Source organism: Tachyglossus aculeatus, chromosome 9 (genome assembly GCF_015852505.1).
Source record: "Tachyglossus aculeatus isolate mTacAcu1 chromosome 9, mTacAcu1.pri, whole genome shotgun sequence".
NCBI classification, from domain to species: Eukaryota; Metazoa; Chordata; class Mammalia; order Monotremata; family Tachyglossidae; genus Tachyglossus; species Tachyglossus aculeatus.
This window is the reverse complement of record NC_052074.1, coordinates 65,541,064-65,567,151: the sequence shown is the minus strand read 5'-3', so window position 1 is coordinate 65,567,151 and position 26,088 is coordinate 65,541,064. Positions and strand designations below refer to the sequence as shown.

General features: G+C 43.8%; 1 long non-coding RNA gene across 1 annotated transcript in view; it reads left to right on the top strand.

The window, feature by feature from the left end:
* The window catches only part of LOC119932559, a 49,291-nt gene extending 24,794 nt beyond the window's left edge, over positions 1-24,497 (top strand). The window contains exons 2-4 of the long non-coding RNA XR_005452337.1: positions 21,779-21,956; positions 22,674-22,753; positions 24,287-24,497. This is a non-coding gene — a long non-coding RNA (uncharacterized LOC119932559). The remainder of the gene's footprint in view (positions 1-21,778; positions 21,957-22,673; positions 22,754-24,286) is intronic.
* The last annotated feature ends 1,591 nt before the right edge of the window (positions 24,498-26,088 follow it).

The following is a 26,088-nucleotide window of genomic DNA, read 5'->3' as shown; positions in this document are numbered from 1 at the left end:
CAATCAATTGTATTAATTGAGCGCTTACTGTGTGCAGAGCACTGTACTAAGCACTTGGGAAGTACAAGTTGGCAACATATAGAGACGGTCCCTACCCAACAACGGGCTCACAGTCTAGAAGGGGGAGACACAACAAAACAAAACATGTGGACAGATGTCAAGTCATCAGAATAAATAGGAATAAAGCTAGCTGCACATCATTAACAAAATAAGTAGAATAGTAAATCTATACAAGTAAAATAGAGTAATAAATCTGTACAAACATATAGACAGGTGCTGTGGGGAGGGAAATGAGCTACAGCGGGGGGGGATGGGGAGGAGGAGAGGAGAGAAAGCACATACAGTGTGCAGAACACTGTATTAAGTGACTGAGAGAGCACAGAGTTGGAGATACAGTGAATAATGCTCCCAAGGCCTAACAGTCTAGAGGGGGAAACAGATATTAAAGGAAATTACAGATGTGTGCATAGGTGCTGTGAGGTTGAGGGTGGGGTAATAATAATAATAATAATAATAATAATATTAATAATAATAATAATGGCATTTATTAAGTGCTTACTATGTGCAAAACACTGTTCTAAGTGCTGGGGTGGGGTGGTTACAAGGTGATCAGGCTGTCCCACAGGGAGCTCACAGTCTTAATCCCCATTTTACAGATGAGGTAACTGAGGCCCAGAGAAGTTAAGTGACTCACCCAAAGTCACACAGCTGACAGTTGGTGGAGCCGGAATTTGAACACCTGACCTCTGACTCCAAAGCCCGGGCTCTTTGGAGCGAAGTGGGCATGCTGGGCTGCAGCAGGAAATCAGTGAGAAAAAGATAGGAGGGGACAAGGTGACCGAGTACTTTAAAGCAATGGATCCTTAGCCTAATGTAGGAGTGAAAGCCATCTTCATATGTCCTTGATTCGTGAAGATAATCCTCCTGATGGTGAGACGATTTGCGAGCAAGCAGATCAGGTTAAAAATTCGGATGAATTACTAACATTCCATTCTGCGTCGTTTGTCCGTGAAGAGTGTCCCAATAAATCAGTGAATCAATGGTATTTATTGAGTTTACTGTGGGCAGCACATTGTACTAAGCACTTTGCAAGAGTACAATAGAGTTGGTAGAGTTGGCCCTGCCTTCTAGGAGCGTATAATCTAGTGGGAGAGATAGGCATTAAAATAAATTACAGGCAGTAGAGGCAACAATATATATAACGAGAAGCAGCATGGCTCAGTGGAAAAGAGCCTGGGCTTTGGAGTCAGAGGTCATGGATTAAAATCCCTGCTCTGCCAATTGTCAGCTGTGTGACTTCGGGCAAGTCATTTAACTTCTGCGGGCCTCAGTTACCTCATCTGTCAAACGGGGATGAAGACTGTGAGCCCCCATGGGACAACCTGATCACCTGTAACCACCCCAGAGCTTAGAACAGTGCTTTGCACATAGTAAGCACTTAATAAATGCCATTATTATTATTATTATTATTATTATTATAGATATCCATAAGTGTCGTGGAGGTGTGGGAGATGGAGGGTGTTTTAAAGTGTTTAGATGGTTTGGGCCCAAATGCATAGGCAACACAAAAGGGAGAAAGAATAGGGTGGAGGAATGATAGGTTAGTGAGGGAAGAATACCTGGAAGATTTCATCAAACAAAAACTCCTCACCAATGGCTTTAAAGCACTTAATCGCCTTGCTCCCTCTTACCCCATCTCACTAACTTCTTACTACAACCCAGCCCAAACACCTTGTTCCTCTAATGCTGGCCTTCTCACTGTATCTCCATCTCATCCATCTTGCCACTGACCTCCTGCCCACATCCTGCCTCTGGGCTGGAATGCCTTCCTCCTCATATGACAGATTATTGCTCTCTCCCACTTCAAAACCTTATTGAAGGCACATCTCCTCCAAAAGGCCTTCCCTGACTGAGTCCTCCTCTCTTCCCACTCCCTTCTGAGCCACCCTTACTTGCTCCTTCATTCATCCTCCCTCCCATCCCCACAGCACTTAAGAATATATCTGTAATTTATTTATTTATTCATCCATCTAGACTGTGAACTAGCTATGGGCAGGAATGTGTCTGTTTTGTTGTTATGTTGTACCCTCCCAAGCGCTTATTTCAGTGCTTTGCACACAGTAAGCGTTCAATAAATACGATTGAATGAATGGCTGAATGAATGAATCGAGGACGTGAGGTTTTAGTTTGAAGATGTAAAGAGTGATAGCCTGTCTGTTCTGAAGGGTGAGGGATTTGCAGCCTGGAGAGAGGACATGGGCAAGGGAGATGAAATAAAGTCTTAGTTCGTGTGTTCGCATTAGGGGAGTGATACGTATGGTCCGGGTTGTAGTGGGAAAGGAGCGAGGTTATTGTGTTTGCCACATCCCTAGGAGCTGCCTGCTTCTGAGCCTCCCTCTCAATATCAGCGTGGCTCAGTGGATAGAGCCCAGGCTTAGGAGCCAGAGGTCTTGGGTTCTAATCCCAACTCAGCCACTTGTCAGCTGTGTGATTTTGGGCAAGTCATTTCACTTTTCTGTGCCTCAGTGACCTCATCTGTAAAATGGGGATGAAGACTGTGAGCCCCACGTGGGACAACCTGATCACTTTGTATCCCCCCAGTGCTTAGAACAGTGCTTTGCACATAGTAAGCGCTTAACAAATGTCATTATTATTATTATTAATAAGATCCTGATCTTCGTGAAGTGACTATTCAAGGAGAGCAAACCCCAACCCTTTTGCAGCCTGTCAGGCTGGATTTTCTGCTGCACTGGTCTCCTAAAAGTTCACTGCACTATCACACTGTTTGAGATTTGTGCTTCAGTGGCATATTTTAAGATGATTACAACAATTCCCAAGTTTGCTTTTCAGTGACTGTTTGCTCTCTTGCTGTTGTCCATTCTTCTCACAGCCCAAGGGACCTGGGCTACTGTGAGCTCTGCTTCAGTGCTGGCGACCTGACTGCATCCCAGGACTCCTTGTCCTGCCATTTGATCTGCTTCTGTCTCGCCATCTGTCCTGCCATGTAAAGTTGATTTGATCCACAAACGTACATTTTCAAATGATGAGGTCTCTTTAGAATTGTCATAAAACGACACTGTTCCTTGATGCATTTCTTCAAAGGCAAACGGGAGCTCTGTTGTATCGTCATTCCAGAGAAATGTTTTTCAGGAACACACCATTCAGCACCTCGGGATGGTGGAGAGTCGTCTTGTGTCTCTCAATCGCAAACACATGGCTGACAACCAATGACCCTGAACTTTTGTAGGTTGGGCCACACAATTGGCCGCCATCCTAAAGATACAGCACGTATACCGTAGATTTTGTCTTGGGGATTGTTTTAAGTACTTCAGAGTTCCTCCCTTCAGCTTATTTCCTCCTTTATCATAGACACAACTGATTAGATAGGAAAGCACCCTGGTTGGCGCCTTCCCATCCTGCATGTTTTCACGTCTCAGGGCCACGGAGACTGGGGTCACGCCCTTTCTCATTACGCCCTGTCTAATTGAACCTCACTCTGTAACCGCAGGGAACTAACTGCTTGCCTGCCAGCCTGCAGCCAGGAATCCCGGCATCCATCAGGTCCCCTAGAGAAACCCTCTCTGCTTCTCCCAAGGGAAGTTTGTTTTGTTTTTTTTAGTCAGACTGAAGCTCATCTGAAGCTCATCTGTAGAATGAGATTTATTTCTGTTCTGAGAAGGTGTAAGGACCAGTCTGAATCCTGGCTCAAACTGAAGATGGTTCATAATAATAATAATGATAGTGATGGCATTTGTTAAGCGCTTACTATGTGCAAAGCATTGTTCTAAGCACTGGGGGGATACAAGGTGATCAGGCTGTCCCATGTGGGGCTCACAGTCTTAATCCCCATTTTACAGATAAGGTAACTGAGGCTCAGAGAAGTTAAGTGACTTGCCCAAGTTCACACAGCAGACATGTGGAGAGCCGGGATTAGAACCCACGACCTCTAACTCCCAAGCCCGTACTCTTTCTACAGAGCCATGCTGCTTCCACAAGTCATAGATCCTGTGACCCAATATCAATACCTACCTGCCCATATTCTTCCCCTGACCTCTCCCTAACGATGGGATTAAGGGGGTTTGTTTCTGCCCCTCTTGATGTTGAGGTAGAGTAATCCCCTCTTGATGTTGAGGTGGTAGGAGGCCATCCGTCTGGCCTGTTCTGGCTGTGATTTTTTAATGGTACTTGCTAAGCACTTACTATGTGCCAGGCCCTGTACTAAGCCCTGGGGTAGATACAAGCAAATCGAGCTGGACACAGTCCTTTGTCCCACCTGGGGCTCACAGTCTCAATCCCCATTTTACAGATGAGGCAAACTGAGGTACAGAAAAGTGATGTGACTTGCCCGAGATCACACAGCAGACAAGTGGCAGAGCCACAATTAGAACCCATGACTTTCTTATTCCCAGCTCTGTGCTCTATCCATTCCGCCATGCTGCTTCTTGATAAAATAAATATGATTGATTGATTGATTGGTTGGATTCAGGCCTACAGGGACGGAAAGGAAGGGAATTTTTTTTCCTGCTAGGACGAGCATGCAGGTGAGCAACAGCAGGAGAGGTTGGCATTGAGTTTGGGATGTGGACAGGGGCGAGGGCCATGGGGCTAACATTCCCTGCCCCTTCTCCTCAGAGATCGAAGTCCCAGTTCCAGCCCTCCGTCTTTCCTTTGCTCCCCACCCTATGTGTTTTGGAAGGGAGAAATGGGCAGAGCTTCTGGACTGTGAGCCCGCTGTTGGGTAGGCACCGCCTCTATATGTTGCCAAATTGTACTTCCCAAGCACTTAGTACAGTGCTCTGCACACAGTAAGCACTCAATAAATATGATTGAATGAATGAATGAATGAGAGCTCACCCTGACCCTTCCTGGGTGCACCCGGTCTCTTCCACTCCTCAACGCTCAGCCTCACAGCATCAAGGAGCCAGACTTCGCACCTCTACTCTCTGGAGCACCTCAACCCTCCCCAGTGTTCAAACCCTGGACCCCAACCATATGATATCTGCCATCCCTGGAGAGAAGGTTTCAGTATGCTCCGGCACATTGACAGCAAACTCTGATTAATAATAATAATAGTATTTGTTCAGCGCTTACTATATGCCAAACACTGTTCTAAGCGCTGGGGGAGATACAAAGTAATCAGGTTGTCCCACATGGTGCTCAAAATCTTAATCGCCATTTTATTGATGAGATAACTGAAGCACAGAGAAGTTAAATGACTTGCCCGAGGTCACACAGCAGACAAGTGGTGGAGTTGCAATTAGAACCCACTTCCAAGCCCATGGTCTTCCCACTAATAATAATAATGGCATTTACTAAATGCTTTCTATCTGCAAAGCACTGTTCTAAGCGCTGGAGAGGTTACAAGGTGATCAGGTTGTCCCACGGGGGGCTCACAGTCTTAATCCCCATTTTACAGATGAGGTAACTGAGGCACCGAGAAGTGAAGTGACTTGCCCAAAGTCACACAGCTGACAAGTGGTGGAGCCAGGATTTGAACCCATGACCTCTGACTCCAGAGCCCGTGCTCTTTCCACTAAGCCACGCTGCTTCCCCAAAGAAGGTTGGCTGCCAGAACAGATTGATGGCTCAACTATCAGTGAATTTGTGTCAGTGTAACTGTCTGGGGGAGGGAACATGTAAATGAACAAAAGCTATAAAGGTCCAGATTTGCCGGCAACGTATATGTTCGGGGGACATCTTATCATATGTGGCAGTGCATTGTATTCATTCAATCGTATTTATTGAGCGCTCACTGTATGCAGAACACTGTACTAAGCGCTTGGGAAGTACCAGTTGGCAACACATAGAGATGGTCCCTACCCAACAGCGGGGTCACAGTCTAGAAGGGGAAGACAGACAACAAAACAAAACATATTAACAAAATAAAATAAATAGAATAGTAAATATGTACAAGTAAAATAGAGTGATAAATATGTACAAACATATACACAGGTGCTGGTGGGGGCGGGGGGGGGATTGTGTATGCAATGAACAGTACTGAGTTCTTGGGAAAGAACAGGAGAGACATGAGACATGTTCCCTCGCCAGAAGGAGCTTACATTTTAATGGGGAAGAGAAACATAAAAATACTTACAGATAGAGTAATAGAAATAAACAGTTGCATGTCTAATTGAATATACTCCTATCTGTGGATCAATCAATCAGTGGTATTTGTTGGGCACTTATTGTGCAATCTTGGGAAAGTGCAATACAGCAGAGTTGGGAGACACATTCCTTGACCATAAAGAGCTTACAGTCTAGAGGTGCTAGAGGTGGCTTATAATCCTCTTTACGTGGGGCATACAACTAGTTTTCCCAGGATGTTGACATGCTTCTCTAAACATCTCTCCAAGCCTGTCTTCTGTTTTGCCCCAACTTTTTAGCTATGCTTTCCAAGCCAATCCATTGATGGTTTCATCCGTCTCGAGGTGTGCTAGAAGTCTTCTTCACTCTTAGGCCTTGCACTCAGGCCTTCCCATTTCTCCAGTGGTTTCATAATGGAATAAAAAATAGCAGAATGGCATTTATCCACCATTTTCAATTATCCACAGCACAAAGATCAATCCGCCTAGTGCAAGGTGTTGGGAAAATATTCCAGTAAATCTCCGAGTAAGCTGCTTGGAAGTCTGTGGGCTTTCAACCCAGGTCCCAACCCAACATCTGTCTATAAAAGCAAACGAACATGGAAACAGACTATGTAACAGCCTTGCATTGTATTCTCAGGAGGTTGACCAGTTGCACTGGAGGCAATTTTCTACCTAGTACAGAAAATACAAGAACCGCTAGGAGCAGACTCTCTTCTTGATTTGATTCTTCCACGGAGGAATTGGCCCAAAATTTCCAAGTGGGTGGAACCTGAAGGAAGAGTCCAGAAGTTTGGGGTATTAACAAGAAATCCCAATGGAATGGAAGACCAAGAGGCAGAGGTATCCAAGAAAGCAAACCCATGAATTCAGACGGTCAAAAAGGTCCCTGTCACACATGGGACTCACGGTCCAGTAGGAGGAAAACAGATATTAAATCCCCACATTACACTTGAGTAAACCGAGTCACAGGGAAGTTAAGCGAGTTGCCCAAGTTCACACAGCAGGCGAGTGGAAGACCTGAGATTAGAACCCAGGTCCTCTTGTTCCCAGGCTCGTGCTTTATCCACAAGATCACACTGATTCAGTTTTTCTAATTTACCTCTCACAATGGCCCTGTGAGGTAGGGTTCGGGTATTATTATCCTCTTTTTACAGATGAAGAAACTGAGATATGGGGGGGGACGATAAGTGATTTGCTCAAAGCCATACAATAGAGAGGTGGCAGAACCTGGACTAGAACTCAAGACCTTCGACTCTAGGGGTGTAGGTCGTCCACTGTGCCACACTGCCTCCCTGAAAGTCAGTCATCAAAATATTACAATAATAATTGTGGTATTTGTTAAGCACTTACTGTGCACCAGACACTGTATTAAGCACTGGGGAAGGTAGAAGCTAATCAGGTTGGACACAGTCCATGTCCCACATGGAATTAAACCACAATTGACAGATGAGGTAACTGAGGCACAGATGGGGCAATGACTTGCCCAAGGTCACACAGCAGACAAGCGGCAGAGCCAAGGTTAGAACCCAGGTCCTTCTGACTCCCAAGCCTGTGCTCTATCCACTAGAAAACACTGCTTCTCAAGAAGGATATGAGAAAAATATGAGAAAATTCTCGATTTACTGCTTTTTAGTAAATGTTCCCTAAAAACGCTAGACAATTACATTTTCATGGTTTGGGATTATTTGATTTTAGTTTTTTCCCGTTTCACTGGACCTTTCCTCAAAAAGAAGCAATTAGGCCATATTGGGAAAGCGAAATACATTCGGTTCTGCCCGATTGTGCGCCTTCATGGCGTGTTTCGGATAGACTGTGATGGATGAATTGGGGAAACAAATCTGTCTAGACAGAGAGCAATGCAGGTTTGGAAGAAATAGCGGTGCACATGCGTGCTGTGCTGTCAGTGCACTGATAATTTTTCACACAAATTTTCCTGAAGGCATTGATCGGGCAAGAGTGTAATGTTTGTGATGTAACTAAAATGTATATGTCTGCAATTTATTTATGTATATTAATGTCTGTGCCCCCCTCTAGCCTGTGAGGTCATTGTGGGCAGGGAATGTGTCTGTTTATTGTTATGTTGTACTCTCCCAAACGCTTAGCATAGTGCTTTGCACACAGTAACTGCTCAATACGTAGCCATGATGATGATACAGGGCTACAACCTGAGGTGAACTGTTGTGTTTGCTTCTCTGACGTTTGGGTGAACCGTTGTGTTTGTTTCTCTGACATTTCTGACATGACTTCAGGAGGGTCTTAAGCTCTGGAAAGGCTGCAGACTGAGGAATGTTGGATTTCATCAGCTGGAAATCCACCGATTCCCCATATCTAAGAACCGTTGATTTATTGTCTTGACATGTTGTCTCGGTAGCTGACTCTTGTCGTCATTCTTTTCATCTGAATACCCTCACCTTCACTGTAAGCCCCGTGGGGCACAGGAGATAGGTCTGATATAATTATTTTGTATCCACTCCGGTGCCTAGCACAGTGTTCAGTATAGTCTTAATAAATTTCATAACAAACTAACTCAATGTATAAAGAAAGATTACCACTGTACAAGGGTGAGTTTAGAGAAGCCAGATCTTAAAAGTGGATGGAGGACATGAACAAGAAGTAAAATAGAACCAAAAACTTTTCACTTATGTGGTAAAAACCAACCAGTCAGTCAGTCACTGGTATTTACTGATTGCCTACACTGGGCAGAACATTGTACTGAGTTGGGATCTAATAGGGCTAGAAGACACAATCCCTGCCCTGAAGTAACTTACCACCTAATGGAGGGAAGCAAGTGCTTAAATAAATTAAGGATTGGGGAAGTAATAGAGTTTATAAGAAATGTACATTAGCATTAGAGGGGATTGGGCAAGTAACTTCACTTCTCTGTGCCTCAGCTGAGACTGAGGGTTGAGATTGTGTGCCCCACGTGGGACAGGGACCGTGTCCAACTTGATTTGCTTCATTTGATTTGATTTGCTAAGCACCCCAGCGCTTAGTATAGTCTCTGGTACATAGAAAGCACTTGGCAAATGCCATCATCATCAATAGAAAACGTCACCACCCCCTTCGAAGCTCACAATCTAAGGGTGGGGCAGGAAGAGGCATCTTTCCACTATTTTACAGATGAGGAAAGAAACACCTCAAAAAGTTAAGTGACTTGTCCAAGATCACTCAGTAGGCAAGTGGTGGAACCACAATTAGAATCCAGGTTTGCTGAACCCCAGGCCTGTGTTCTTTCCATCAGGTCATGCTGTTTTTCAAGATGGGGAACACTGGGGTCTTGTCAGAAATGAATAAGGAGGGAATTGGAGAAATGGGGAAGGATGTCGGCAAGTGGTTGGTGGTGGGATACATAATAGTAATAATGATGATGGCATTTATTAAGCGCTTACTATGTGAAAGGCACTGTTCTAAGCTCTGGGGAGGTTACAAGGTGATCAGGTTGTCCCACGCGGGGCTCACAGTCTTAATCCCCATTTTACAGATAAGGTAACTGAGGCGCAGAGAAGTGAAGTGATTTGCCCAAAGTCACACAGCTGACAAATGGTGGAGTCGAGATTTGAACCCATGGCCTCTGACTCCCAAGCCTGTGCTCTTTCCACTGAGCCATGCTGCTTCTCGTGGCTGAGGCACAATAATCTTAATTTTGGATGTTGTGGTAGAACTAGTTTTGATGCCTGTCTCCCCCCTTCTAGACTGTGAGCCCGTTGTGGGCCGGGATTCCAGGATTGTCTCTCTTTGTTGCTGTATTGTCCTTTCCGAGAGTTAGTACAGTGCTCTGCAGACAGTCAATGCTCAATAAGTACCACTGAATGAATGAATGTATGAATGAAAGGAGAAAAAGAGAGAGAAAATTGAATGCTTAAAAGTAGGTCAGAAAGTATTCATTCATTCATTCAGTCGTATTTATTGAGCACTTACTGTGTGCAGAGCACTGTACTACGCATTTGGGAAGTACAGGTTGGCAACATATAGAGACGGTCCCTATTCAACAGTGGGCTCACGGTCTAGGAGTATGTAAAAGAATGATCTGCATTAGTCTAGGTACTAGTTCTATCCTAACTTTGACTAATGTATCAACCTCTTCTCTGACCTTCCTGCTTCCAGCCTCTCCCCCCTCCAGTCCGCACTTCCTTCTGCCGCCATTTTTCTGTGCCCATCTCCCTACTCCTCAAAATGCTCCCATGATTGCCTCCGCCCATCCACATCAGAAAGAAACCACAACCACTAATTTTAAGGCAGTCAGTAAGCTCTCTTCCCACTACTTCTCCATGGTCTTCTCCCATTACATCCCAACTCACATGCTTCATACCTTCCAATCTATTCACTGTGCCTTATTCTCATCTCTCTAGCTCATGTCCTCTCTTCTGACAGGAACCTCTTTCCCCATCGTATATCTTACAGACCTCTACTCTCCCAACTTCAAAGCCTTTTGATATTACATCTCTTCCAGGAAGTCTTCCCTGATTAAGCTCTAATCTACCTACCCTATATTCCCCCAGCTTCCATGTCAGCACTCCTGCATCACCTAAGTACTTGGGTGCTGAAACCCTCCACCCTCACAGCAATTCTTGTATGTATTTTTATACTGCAGACTGCAAGCTCATTGTGAGTAGGAAGAGTTTGTACTTTGTTGTATTCTTCCAAACCCTTAGTTCAGTTCTTTGCTCAGAGTAACTGCTCAGTAAATCCCATTGATTTGACTGGTTGATGGATTTGTTCTGTAGTGCCTCCTCCTATCTTTAATTTATTATATCCTCATCATTATCACTGGTATTTATTAAGCTCTTACTGTATGCAGAACACTGGACTAAGCACTTGGGAGAGTACAATACAACATATGGGGTTGAGGTGGAGTGAATACCAAATGGCTAAAAAAAATGGATCCCAGTACATAGACGTCTATTAAGCATCTACCTCCCCAATCAGATTGTAAATTTCTTAAGGACAAGAATCTCGTTTATTAATTCCATTGTACTCTCCTATCTTTCTGTCTTTCTTTCATGTCCAGTGTCAACCCCACCCAACCCTCTCTCACACAATTTTTTTAAATTTAAGAGCCCGTTTAGGGCCAGGAACCATGTCTACTTCTCATCCAAGTATGTTTTCCTCCAGTGCTCTGATGGAGTGTACTACTCTGAGATGAAAGGTTCTGAGAACACAAACTACTGAATGAGTTCAAGTCCATGACCCCCTAGACCTCTGTATTAGCTCTTCATACCACGGTTGGTTTCCCGGGGCTAATCATCAAAGTGCAGATTTACTAATTTGTCTGGTTAATTTGAGTGATGCAATTTCCACATAATCTAGGTGTAGTCCAGAATTTATTTCCAATTTTGCTCTTGCTTCACCTCAATTGTTGTGGTGGTGATACATCTTTCTTATCTAAGTGTTGTTTCCATGCAACATGAAAAGAAAAGCAATGTGAAACTGGGCTGGGTTTTTAAATAATTGGTTCTGAATGAAGTCACATTGCTAATGTGCCATCCGCTTTCAGAATGAGTCATGTTTAAACACATGCTCACTCCCTCCCCACTGAATTAGCATTGCTAATAAAGTCCCAACTTTTGTTAGTTTTTCTTTTCTACCCCCAAAATGTTACCTGTTACTGTCACTAAAATAATTTCTGGAAATTAATCAAAAAGTATTCCATAATGATCCACAGTTCATGCCTTTATGTAAACATTAGGCTCTGGTTCATCAGAGAATTCTTCATCTGGCTTTAAGATGTGCTTTTAATAATTTTCTGTTCCTCCCCACCGCTCCACCCATATCTTACATGCATATTTTATGCCACATTTTCATAATGGCCATGAATACATAAATGTACTAAATAAATAAATAAATAAATACACTAAAAAGAGAAAATTTGAAAACTTTGGAATCAATTGAATTAGTAGGGTTCATGATCACAGAGAGTAAATGAGCATTCCAAATAAATCCAACACCAAATTCCAAACAGATACTCAATAGATGCATTTTTTCTAGTTGGCATATCTTGGAGGAGTTTTTTTTTTCCATTGACTTCCCTAGAAGAAACATTGAAGGTAAAGCATAATTTTTGAGATACTAAGACTTTGAAATGCCAAGCACTAGATTAACTCCCAAATGATTGAATCTGGACTGAATGGAGATTGCCTACGCATTGTCCAGGCTAGTTTTAATAATGATAATTGTGGTATTTGTAAAGTTCTCACAGAGCGCCAAGGACCTTACCAAGCCCTGGGAGAACATACGAGATAGGTCAGATACAGTCCCTGTCATCCCAGAAATGGCCCCCTAAACAAAAAGTTAGAGATAACACTCTGGGCTGGGACATGGGCCAACTATGGACAAGAGTCATAAATTCTTCCCAAACATAAATTCTTCCCAAAACATGGAGAAGAGAGCACACACACACAGACACACACACAGACACACACAAATACGTCTTTCATTTTTGAAGAACACTGATAATAGTAAAATGCTATGCATGGGTGAAAGCGTGGCTGAAAAGATCGATGGGAGATTAACATTTCCTCCCACATCGTGTTCCGGCAAGGATACCTTCTGTCCCTATTAATAGGTTTATCCCATGCAAGGCCTGTGTCTGTTTTCAAGCTGGCCTCTTGGTATTCCAGACATCACAGAGCCTTTATTTAGTGACAGCAGGCTTTCTCCCTGTGGCTGCCCTCCAGGCTCGTCTGGCTGGCTGCAGTGGTCACTCAGCATTTCACTGCTGGGACAGTATTTGAAATGGGGGTTCTCTCTGTCTGTTTCTGCGCTCTAGACTTGCCTACCCATCACTCAATCAGTGGTCTTTATTGAGCACTTACTGTGCGCAGAGCGCTGTAGGCATGGGAGTGTACAATATAATAGAGATGGTCTTATGAATTTAAGGTATAGCAGCCATCACTAGGGTGTAATTCTGTTTCCCAGATAGTGTTGCATATCCCAGGAATGGCGTAGAGTCCCTCTTCTTACCTCTACCCTCCTCTCACATCCTCCATTAGGCCTGCACACAATGACCATTATGCTGGGCAATCTGCTTTTCAGCTGACCTGTCCCTTGTTCATTCATTGCTTCATTCATTCCATCATATTTATTGAGTCCTTACTCTGTGCAGAGCACTGTACTAACTGCTTGGGAGAATATGAAAAATATAGTTGATAGTTGGGTTCCCTGCACACAAGGAGCTTGCAGTTTCCCATTGGCTCAGAAGGTAAATTGAGTCAGGTTTCCAGATCTCGTGTTGCATCAACAAGCGTGGACACATGGAATTCATTCATTCAATCATATTTATTGAGTGCTTACTATGTGCAGAGCACTGTACTAAGCCCCTCTCCCGGGTGCTGTCCCACTGGTGAGGTTTCTACTGCAAAGGACTCCCAACAACTCAATTCCATTTCAAAGAGAATGACATTACATTTCACTGTCTTTTAAGCATTTGTTCTGTCCTGCTCATTCAGTTTCCCATAAGATAGCTGCCATCCATTTTATCCTCGCATGTGGAGGTTCATTGCTGTGAGCTTTGTTTCAGTGTTGGACAGCTGACTAAATTCCAGGACCTCACTGTTGGTAATCCTATCCTGCCTTTAAATCTTCTGTTTGGCTCGTAGATGATATTGATGAAACTGACCCAGGAGCTGGATATTTTTTTTTATACTAGGTTCAAGTCTCACCACCACCATGCAGGACTTGGGACACCATAAAGCTAGTGTGTTACACTCAAGCTCTGTGGTTTCCCTCCACAGCATTGGTAAAGTGTCCACAGTCTTTGGAGGATGCATCAAATCTCATTTCACATTCTATCTTTCATTAAGCTACTTAAATATCTCAGATCTGCATAAGGGGGTGCATAAGTGGAAGGAGGATGAAAAATTACAGGTAATAGCAGATCTTCTGAGATTGCTTTGTTGTGTGCTTCAGGATAAATACACTTTCATGGACGTTCTTTGTGTGGCTGCAAGTCAGTAGGGAGGCATTGCTGTTTACCTTTGGGCAATGAATATATGGAAATGTGACAGATCTGATAGAGACAGTGGCACCGGAGTGAAACAGCCTCAAGGAAACATTTATGAAAATAGGGAATGCTGAATAAATACAGTTACCACCTTGAGCATTCCAAAACAAATACCCTAATTTTCCATAGAGAAGCAGCATGGCTTCATGGAAAGAGCACAGGCTTTGGAGTCAGTGGTCATGGGCTCAAATCCCGGCTCTGCCAACTGTCAGCTGTGTGACTTTGGGCAAGTCACTTAAATTCTCTGTGGCTGTTCCCTCATCTATAAAATAGAGATGAGTACCATGAGCACCCCCATGGGACAACCTGATCACCTTGTAACCTCCCCAGTGCTTAGAACAGTGCTTTGCACATAGTAAGTGCTTAATAAATACCATCATTATTATTATTATTATTCTCTGTTCCTCAGTTACCTCATCTGTAAAATGGAAATGGAGACTGTGAGCCCCCTGTGGGACAACCTGATCACCTTGTTACCTCCCCAGTGCTTAGAACAGTGCTTTGCACATAGTAAGTGCTTAATAAATGTTATTATTATAATTGCTGGAAATATAAATTAAATTCTTTATTTTTGTATTTTTCAATGATAACAATCAATTAGGCTAAAGCTGATTCCAGAGGTGATGTTTCTGGGAATTTTATCCTAGAAAATAAGAGTAAGGATCAGAGTGACATCTTTGCTCCTTCCAAGGAATGTCATTCATTCATTCAGTCAGTCAATCAATCATATTTATTGAGTGCTTACTGTGTGTAGAGCACTGTACTAAGAGCTTAGAAGAGTACAATATAACAATAAACAGATACATTCCCTACCCATAACTAGCTTGTAGTCTAGAGGGGAGACAGACATAATATAAATAAATAAATTACAGATATGTACATAAGTGCTGTGGGACTGGGAGGGGAGTGAATAAAGGGAACAAGTCAGAGAGATGCAGAAGGGAGTGGAAGAAGAGGAAAGGGGGCTCATAGTCGGGGAAAGCCTCTCGGAGGAGATATGCCTTTAGTAAGGCTTTGGAGGTGGGGAGAGTCAACCACAGAAGGGCCAGAAGTGTTCAATGCATCTGACATTTCAGCAAGGAGTGAGCAGCCTCTTTGCTAATTCATTGCTTCTGCCACAATTTCCCTTGAGAACAGCAGATTAAAGCGACTCCAGAGGCTCCATGCTTGATGTCCCGTTGTTTTCCTCACCCCACAGCAGCATGGTATGTGTTCCCCCACCCATCCACAACTATTCCTATCCAGATCCCTAGAACAGGTTATCTTCAACAGCTTCCTCAATTTCTTCCCCATTAACTCTCTTCTTGTCCCTCTTCAGTCTGCCTTTTGTCCCCATTAAGCCCTAAGCCTGCCCTCTCCCAGGTCACCTGTGATCTCTTTATAGCCAAGTTCCAAGGACTATATTTCATCCTGATTCTCCTCAATGCCTTTGCTCTTTTGACTCCATGGGTCACTCCCTCTTCCTCAAAGTACTATCAGAACTGAGTTTTGTTGATGGAATATTAGTGTGGTTCTTCTGACCTCTCTAGCCACTTTTACACAGTTTTGCTCAGTTGATCCTCCTCTGTGTCTCATCCTCTTACTGTAAAGGTCTTCCAATCTTCTGTTCTAGATCCTGTACTTGGTTGACTTGATGCTCGCTCTCTAAAGGAACTCATCCGCTCCCATGGCTTTAGCTACCGCCTTAAGGGGAACGATTCCCAAACCTATCTCGCTAGCCCTGACCTCTCATCTGACCTGCAGTCTCTCATCTCATCTCCACTTTTTTTTGCCCCCTGAGCCTACTCCTCCCATTAACTTCCCTGTCTCAGTTCTCAGCACTTTCTTCCTCGTCATCCTGGAAACCCCCAAGTTGATGTCGTCCTTCACTTTCACGGTTGTTTAGCTCTCATATCCACTCTAATGCCAAATCCTCCATGTAGTTCCTGCAGAATCTCTCCTAGATCCACCTCTTCCTCTTCACCCAAACTGCTATCACCCTGGTTCAAGCTCTGATAGTGTCACACCTAGATTATTCCATTAGCCTCCTTGCTCATTTCCCAGTCGGTGGGCTTTCTGCTCTCCAACTTGCACTTCACTTTGCCGGAGAGATCATCCTCCTCAAGCATCACTTGGCCCACATCTCTCTCCTCAAAACCCTATATTAACTTCCAGTCTCTCTCCAAGTCAAACAAAAGCTTCTCAGCTTCAAACCTCTGTACTATCTGGCCCCATCTTACCCATCTGCTGTCTTCACCAACTCTTCCCCAACTCACTGTCTTTGTTCCTCTCAAGTCAGCCTTCTAACTAAACATTGTTCCCCATCTCCATCCCCTCACTCATGATGTTCCCCCTAGTTTGAAGTTCCCTCCCTCCCCACATCAGATAGACCACAGCTCTCCCTGCATTGTAATCCTTTCTAAAATCACACCTCTGATCGGCTTTTCACAATTGACCTCCCAGCAACCTTAGTTATGTCATCCTTCAGCTAATGCTAGCTCTTATTGTCTTATTTATACCCTTTTCATCACTCACATCTATCTATCTATCCACCCATTGACTGTCTCCCCCTTCTAGACTGTAAGCCCGTTGTTGGGTAGGGACCGTCTCTACATGTTGCCGACTTGTACTTCCCAAGTGCTTACTACAGTGCTCTGCACACAGTAGGTGCTCAATAAATCTGATTGAATGAATGAATATTATGTATAGTTAAGAAGCGTGGCTCGGTGGAAAGAGCCCGGGCTTTGGAGTCAGAGGTCAGGGGTTCGAATCCCGGCTCCACCACATGTCTGTTGTGTGACCTTGGGCAAGTCACTTAACTTCTCTGAGCCTCAGGTACCTCATCTGTAAAATGGGGATTAAGACTGTGAGCCCCATGTGGGACAACTTAATCACCTTGTATCCCCCCCAGTGCTTAGAACAGTGCTTTGCACATAGTAAGTGCTTAACAAATGCCATTATTATTATTATTGTTATGTATATATGGATATATATGTGTATGCATATATTGTATGCATACACATATTATATGCACTCAACTATTTATTTTGACCATACTAGTTTTATGCTTGTTTTCCCCATTATAGTGTAAGCTCTTTGAATAGAAGAAGCCTGTTATTTATTTATTCTATACTTTCCAAATGAGTGTTCAATAAATGTTATTCATTCATTCATTCAATCATATTTATTGAGCACTTACTGGGTGCAGAGCACTGTACTAAGAGCTTGGGAAGTACAAGTTGGCAACATATAGAGACGGTCCCTACCCAACAGTGGGCTCACAGTCTAGAAAGGGGAGACAGAGAACAAAACAAAACATATTAACAAAATAAAATTAATAGAATAAATATGCACAAATAAAATAGAGTAATAAATTCATACAATACATATTGTATTCATACAACACATACAATGCATTCATTCATATTACTACTACTAGTATTGCTACTTCTACTACAGTAGAGGTAACAAACTGCTATGGCAAATTCCATTTGCCCCCACACCTGGGAGGGGAAGGAAGAAGCCAGGAGAGTCACTACATTGTGCCCTTTTCTGAGGAAAGTGTAAATATATCACCAAAACATTCATAAGGACGGATTGGGAAGGAAGGGGTTGGAGGGGTATATTGGTTGGAGAAGAAGGCCCTCTGACATCCTGGAGGCGAGAGGAGGATAGGGAGACAGAGGAATAGCCATGCTATTGTCTTAGGAGGTCACAGGGCAAAGAAAATGAATGGAGATAATGAGGATTAGAGTACTCTAGAGGTAAGCATTCCAGAGGACTGAAGCATCTGCCCCTAAGGGGAGAAAAGACTTGGAGAGACCCTGTATTTGAAGGACACAGAGAGGTTGAGACTGGAATCTGGGATGCCTCAACAGAAGAGGGGAAAGAGGATCCTAAGCCCTGGGACAAAGTATCCCAGGGTTGGGCAGCGGGGGAATCTGTAGATCTAGGGAAAGATGGTTTGAACTTAGTTAATTGTTATTGAATTAATAAATTCTTAAACAATATTGAAATCTCCAATCTTGGTATGTGCTTGAAGTAGAGTTGCCTGAGAGAAACGTGGCACATGTGTGCTAATTCCGTTATATTGAACTTTACCAAATGCTTAGTAAAGTGCACCGCACATAGTAAGTGCCCAATAATACCATTCATTCATTCATCCAATCGTATTTATTGAGTGCTTACTGTGTGCGGAGCACTGTACTAAGTGCTTGGAAAGTACGATTTGGCAACATTTAGAGACAGTCCCTACCCAGCGACGGGATCGTGGTCACAGATTGATTGGCAGACTGATGGGTCTGTGAAACTGCTGGGGAGGGAGATAATGTTTTCTCTGTGAGCTATCTGGAGCCCTCCCTGGAAGTGGGTAGGCTAGTCAATGATGACTCATAGGCCATCAGGGAGACTTCAATTAAAGGATAGTGGCAATGATAGGGGTGCAAGGACTGGGGTTATACTGACCAAAAGTTGAGGGCTGACTTTAATCAATCAATCAATCATATTTATTGAGCACTTACTGTGTGAGGAGCACTGTACTAAGCGCTTGGGAAGTACAAGTTGTCAACATATAGAGACGGTCCTTACCCAACAATGGGCTCACAGTCTAGAAGGGGGAGACAGAGAACAAAACAAAACATATTAACAAAATAAAATAAATAGAATTGATATGTACAAGTAAAATAAATAAATAAATAGAGAAATAAGTACAAACTTCAAGATCCAGCAGAGACTGACCAGGGTCCAGGTCACTGTAGATGGCACAACCGTCCTTCCCATCTCACAAGCTATAACCTTGGTGTCATCCTTAATGAAATAATGATAGCATTTATTAAAAGCTTACTATGTACCAAGCACTGTTCTAAGCGCTGGGGAGTTTACAAGGTGATCAGGTTGTCCCACGTGGGGCTCACAGTCTTAATCCCCATTTTACAGATGAGGGAACTGGGGCCCAGAGAAGTTAAGTGACTTGCCCAAAGTCATACAGCTGGCAATTGGTGGAGCGGGATTTGAACCCATGACCTCTGACTCCAAAGCCCGGGCTCTTTCCACTGAACCACGCTGCTTCTCTTGACTCTGCTCTCTCATTCACCCCACGTAGCCCATCCATCACCAAATCCTGTTGGTCTCACCTTCACAACATCGCCAAGATCCACTCTTTCCTCTCCATCCAAACTGCTACCACGTTAGTACAATCCTCCCTTCAAAGCCCTACTGAGAGCTCACCTCCTCCAAGAGGTCTTCCCAGACTGAGCCCCCTTTTTCCTCTCCTCTGCCCTACCTCCTTCCCCTCCCCACAGCACCTGTATATATGTTTGTACAGATTTATTACTCTATTTATTTTACTAGTACAGATTTACTATTCTATTTATTTTGTTAATGGTGTGCATCTAGCTTTATCTCTATTTGTTCTGACGACTTGACACCTGTCCATGTGTTTTGTTTTGTTGTCTGTCTCCCCCTTCTAGATTGTGAGCCCATTGTTGGGTAGGGACCGTCTCTATATGTTGCCAACTTGTACTTCCCAAGCGCTTAGTACAGTGCTCTGCACACAGTAAGCGCTCAATAAATACGATTGAATGAATGAATGAATCATCCTTCCCGTCTCACAAGCCGTAATCTTGGTGTCATCCTTGGCTCCGCTCTCTCATTCACCCCACATATCCAATCCGTCACCAAATCCCGTTGGTCTCACCTTCACAACATCGCCAAGATCCACCCTTTCCTCTCCATCCAAACCGTTCCCACGTTAGTCCAGTCACTCAGCCTATCCCACCTAGATTGCTCCGTCAGCCTCCTTTCTGATCTCCAAATCTCCTGCCTCTCCCCACTTCAGTCCATACTTCACTCTGCTGCCCATATTATCTTTCTACAGAAATGTTCAGGGCATGTCACATCCCTCCTTAAAAATCTCCAGTGGTTGCCTATCCACCTCCATATCAAATAAAAACTCCTGTTGACTTTAAAGCTCTCCATCACCTTGCCCCCTCCTACCTCACCTCCCTTCTCTCCTTCTACATCCCAGCCCACACACTCCGCTCCTCTGGTGCTAACCTTCTTGCTGTGTCTCTCCTGTCTCACCAGTGACCCCCGGCCCATGTCCTACCACTTACCTGGAGCATCCTCCAGGAAGCAGCGTGGCTCAGTTGAAAGAGCCTGGGCTTTGGAGTCAGAGGTCATGGGTTCAAATCCTGGCTCTGCCACCTGTCAGCTGTGTGACTTTGGGCAAGTCACTTCATTTCTCTGGGCCTCAGTTCCCTCATCTGTAAAAAGGGGATGAAGACTGTGAGCCCCACGTGGGGCAACCTGATCACTTTGTATCTACCCCAGCGCTTAGAATAGTGCTTGGCACATAGTAAGCGCTTAACAAATACCAACATTATTATTATTATTATCCTCCCTCCTCAGATCTGCCAGACAATCTCTCTTCCCCTCTCCAAAGTCCTGCTGGACACACCTCCTCCAAGAGGTCTTCCCAGACTAAGCCCCATTTTTCCTTGTCTCCCACTCCCTGCTGCATCATCCTGACTTACTCCCTTTGCTATTCCCCCCAGCACATATGTATATATATATATATATATATATATATATATATATATATATATATATTTATAATTTATAATTATATATTTATAATTCTGTTTAATGCCTGTTGACTTCTATTTGTGTCAGTCTCCCCCACTCTCCCACCCCCTGCCAGACTGTGAGCCTGTTGTGGGCAGGGATTGTCTCTCCATATTGTTAATGATAATAATAATAATTTTGGTATTTGTTAAGTGCTTACTATGTGCCAAGCACTGTTCTAAGCACTGGGGGAGATACAAGGTGATCAGGTTGTCCCACATGGGGCTCACAGTCTTAATCAGAGAAGAAGCAGCATGGCTCAAAGGAAAAGAGCACAGGCTTTGGAGTCAGAGGTCATGGGTTCAAATCCCGGCTCTGCCAATTGTCAGCTGTGTGACTTTGGGCAAGTCACTTCACTTCTCTGGGCCTCAGTTACCTCATCTGTAAAATGGGGATTAAGACTGTGAGCCCCCAGTGGGACAACCTGATCACCTTGTAGACTCCCCAGGACTTAGAACAGTGCTTTGCACATAGTAAGTGCTTAATAAATGCCATCATTAATCCCCATTTTCCAGATGAGGTCGCTGAGGCCCAGAGAAGTGAAGTGACTTGCCCAAAGTCACACAGCTGACATGTGGTGGAGTCGGGATTCAAACCCATGACCTCTGACTCCCAAGCCCGCGCTCTTTCCACTGAGCCAAGCTGCTTCTCTACTTTTCTTCTACTTTTCTGCTTCTCTACTTTGCTTCTCTATTGCTGCACTGTACTTTCCGAGCGCTTAATACAGTGCTCTGCATACAGTAAGGGCTCCATAAATACGAATGAATGAATGAATGAATCTGCTCCTAGAGTGAAGCAGGGGGGCTCAGTGGAAAAGAGCATGGGCTTTGGAGTCAGAGGTCATGGGTTCAAATGTCGGCTCCACCAACTGTCAGCTGTGTGACTTTGGGCAAGTCACTTAACTTCTCTGTGCCTCAGTTACCACATCTGGAAAATGGGGATTAAAACTGTGAATCCCACGTGGGACAACCTGATCACCTTGAAACCTCCCCAGCGCTTAGAACAGTGCTTTGCACATAGTAAGTGCTTAACAAATACCATTATTATTATTATTAGAGTGACTCTCGAGGCTCTTTCATCCTGGGTTTAGGCCTGAGGACTCCTGGTATGTCACAGAAGTATGGTTCCTGCTCTCGAAGAACTATTTCAGTTTCCCGGGGAAGACAAGCAAACACAGGACGAAGATAGAAATCATAATAGGGGAGAACATGTACAGCTGCACCTGATAACAGCAAGAGAATGGAAAAATGAATGACTAAGTGGAGCAGGTAAATCAGTATATACTATAGTATAGTGCTATGGGTGACTGACTTTCTGTATGTAAATGCTAACAATGACTAGAGGAGATTCAATTTCAGAGTGGCTTAGAAAGAGGGGAGAGCTGCATCTGTAGGATTTTGAAGTGGGGCCAAGTTCCAGGCTGGCAGGAGAGCATGAGTGAAGGATCAAAGGAGGAGGAAGACATAGTGAAAATGTTAGCTTGGGGAGGAGAGTGCTTCTGTGTCGAAGGTGAGGACAGCAAATAAGTAAGTGGAGAGCTGTGAAACCAAACGGAGCTATGGTGCAGTGGAAAGTAACAGAAAGGGCTAAACATGTCAATTCCTTTAAAAATATCAAGCAGGCAAATACGTTTTTATTCATTCATTCATTCAATCGTATTTATGGAGCGCTTACTGTGTGCAGAGCACTGTACTAAGCGCTTGGGAAGTACAAGGCAACATATGGAGATGGTCCCTATCCAACAACGGTCTTGCAGTCTAGCAGGGGGAGACAGACAACAAAAAACAGAACAGGAAGACAGGTGTCAAAATCGACGGAACAAATAGAATTAAAGCTATATGCACATCATTAACAAAATAGATAGAATAGTAAATATGTACAAGTAAAATAGAAAACAAATTGAGGCTCATAAAGAAAGAACGATTTGTTGGCATCTTGCCAGACCCTGCTCTGCACTCTCCAATACCTCTTGGATTTTTCTACAGACTCAAATTACAACAGCTTGATCCTTGGAGAGGTGGGCAGGACAGAACTTGGAGGAGAAGGCTAACCTGCTATATAAGAGGTATAATTACCACCATAAATGTTTGCCCGATGAGAAACTAGATAACCAGGCTCCCTGAAATTAGAGGCATAAAAAGAAATTGAGCAAAGAAGAAGGATCGTCAAAATGACTCTGCTCTCCACTGCTATTAATACTAGGAATTGCCCTTACCAACCTAGTGGGGTTGAGACTGATCTTAGAAGGAATATATGAGAGACTGATAGGATCAATCATCTTTAAATTTGGAGCCACATGCAAAGTTGCACTAAAGAAAGTAGAATATTTTTCTATGTTGTTGAATATGTAAGATAAATTTGTAAACTTTCGGCACTGAACTTGCCAATTCCTGTATTGCACAAGTTCCCCAGACATTGTCATTTTGAAAAATGTACATTAATCCATTAATCAATGGTATTTATTGGGCAGTTATTGTGTACTAAGCATTTGGGAGAGCACAGTACCAAAGAGTAGGTATAGATGATCTCTATCCTCCAGCTTATATACTAGAGGGAGAGACCAACATTAAAACAAATTAAAGATGGTTATGTGGGACTGGGTGAGGGGTGAATATCAAAGTATTTAAGGGGAACAGATAGATGTAGGAGGTGGAGATTAAACAGGAAAGGTTAATTTGAATGGTATTTGTTAAGTGCTATGTGCCAGGCATTGTACTAAGCGCTGAGGTAACTGGGTTGGCACAGTCCCTGCCCTACATAGGGTTCACAGTCTTAATCCCCGTTTTATTCATGAGGCAACTGAAGCACAAAGAAGTTAAGTGACTTGACCTAAGTCATACAACGGTCAAGTGGCGGTGCTAGATTGGAACTTGGGTCCTCTGACGTCTGGGCCACACTGCTTCTGCGTAGTCAGGAGAGGCTTTTCGGAGGAGATTTTAGTAGGAATTTGATGACAGGGAAAGCGGTGATCAGTCAGATATGAAGGGGAAGATAATTCTAAGAAGGGGAGGATGTCAGCAAGGGGTTGGCAGTGAGAAAGAGGAAATTCAGGTATTTGGCGTTGGAGGAGTGAAGTGTGCAAGCTGAATTGCAGTCAAAGATCAGTGAGCTGAGGAAGGAGGAGGAGCTAATGGCAAGGATTGTCTGTTTGCTGAGGAAATTCATCGTGGATAAGCTTTCTGGGACTTTAGCATGATTCCAATCTATAGATATTGGGAAACATGTTTCTGATGGTGAATATTTCTACCATATTTTCACTGATCTCCTATTACAATGCTGAGTGTTTTGAATTCCTGGCTTAGTGGAAAGAGCACAGGCTTGGAAGTCAGAGATCTTGGGTTCTATTCATGGCTCCGCCACTTGTCAGCTGTGTGGCTTTGGGCAAGTCACTGAACTTCTCTGTGCCTCAGTTAGCTCATCTGGAAAACGGGGATTAAGACTGTGAACCCCACGTGGGACAACCTGATTACCTTGTATCCCCCGCCCCCCCCCCCCCCCAGAGCTTAGTACAGTGCTTGGCACATAGTAAGCGCTTAACAAAAGCCATCATTATTATTAATACCATTATTATTATTATTATTATTATTATTATAACCAGCCTGGACCCTGACCTTCTGAAGAGTTTTATTGTCTGTGAAGGGGATCAAGACTCTGAAGACAGTCTAAACTGTGGGGTGTTTACAAGAAAAGATTTTGAAGACTTTGCAGTTGCTTCATAATTTTCATTGCAACAAACTCAATTACATATTTTCTCAAATGATCTTTCTCACAAGTCAAGGTTTTGCCTCAGTTTATGCATTCTTTCAAATCAAAGTGACATTTAAATAACACATTTGTAATTAAAGAAAACTTTCCTCTCCGAAAACATTTGAAAGAAAATTAGTGTAACACAGAAAACACCCAAACAGTAGCTCGCTGGAATCCAAATGGCTTTCATTCCCATTCCCTCTCCAGAGGTCCAAGCACATATCCAGGCTCTGAGCATATGTTATTTGCAAAGTTTTTGTTATTTGCACAATCGCTCTCTGAAACAGTTGTGCCACAGCTAATAATAAGGATAACGGTGGTATTCTTTAAGCATTTACTATGTGCCAAGCACTATTCTAAACACTGGGGTAGATACAAGTAAATTGGGTCAAACACAGTCCCTGTCCCACATGGGGCTCACAATCTAAGTAGGAGAGAGGACAGGTATTGAATTCCTATTTTACAGAGAAATGAAGTGCCTGCAAACATCACACAGCAGGCAATTGGCAGAGCTGGGATTGGAATCCAGATCCTCTGATATTCAGGCCCATGCTCTTATCACTAGGCCATACTGCTTCTTATCAATCAATCTATCAACCAATAGTACTTATTGAGCACTTACTGTGTGCATAGCACTGTACTTAGCACTTGGAAGAATACAATATCCATTCATTCAATCATATTTATTGAGCGCTTACTGTGTGCAGAGCACTGTACTAAGCACCTGGGAAGTACAACTGGGCAACGTATAGAGACAGTCCCTACCCAACAACGGGTTCACAGTCTAGAATGGGGAGACAGACAACAAAACAAAACATGTGGACAGGTGTCAAGTCGTCAGAACAAATAGGAATAAAGCTAAATGCACATCATTAACAAAATAAATAGAATAGTAGATATGTACAAGTAAAATAGAGTAAAAAATCTGTACAACCATATATTCAGGTGCTGTGGGGAGGGGAAGGAGGTAGGGTGAGGGGGATGGGGAGAATGAGAGGAAAAAAGGGGCTCAGTCTGGAAAGACCTCTTGGAGGAGGTGAGCTCTCAGTAGGACTTTGAAGGGAAGAAGAGAGCTAGCTTGGCGGATGTGCGGAGGGAGGACATTCCAGGCCAGGGTGATGACGTGGGGCAGGGGTCAATGGCAGGACAAGCGAGAACGAGGTACATTGAGGAGTTAGCGGCAGAGGAGCGGAGGGTGCAGACTGGGCTGTAGAAGGAAAGAAGGGAGGTGAGGTGGGGGGAAGAGGTGATGGAGAGCCTTGAAGCCAAGAATGAGTAGTTTTTGCCTGATGCGTAGGTTGACTGGTAGCCACTGGAGATTTGTGAGGAGGGGAGTAACATGCCCAGAGCATTTCTGCACAAAGATGATCTGGGCAGTAGCATGAGAGTACAATATCCATTTTTCACCCCTCACATTCAATCCGTCACCAAAAGCTGCCGGTCTCACCTCCGCAACATCGCCAAGATCCGCCCATTCCTCTCCATCCAAACCGCTACCCTGCTCGTTCAATCTCTCATCCTAACCCGATTGGATTACTGCATCGGCCTCCTCTCTGATTTCCCATCCTCCTGTCCCTCCCCAATTCAATCCATACTTCACACCACTGTCCGGATCGTCTTTGTGCAGAAACGCTCTGGGCATGTTACTCCCCT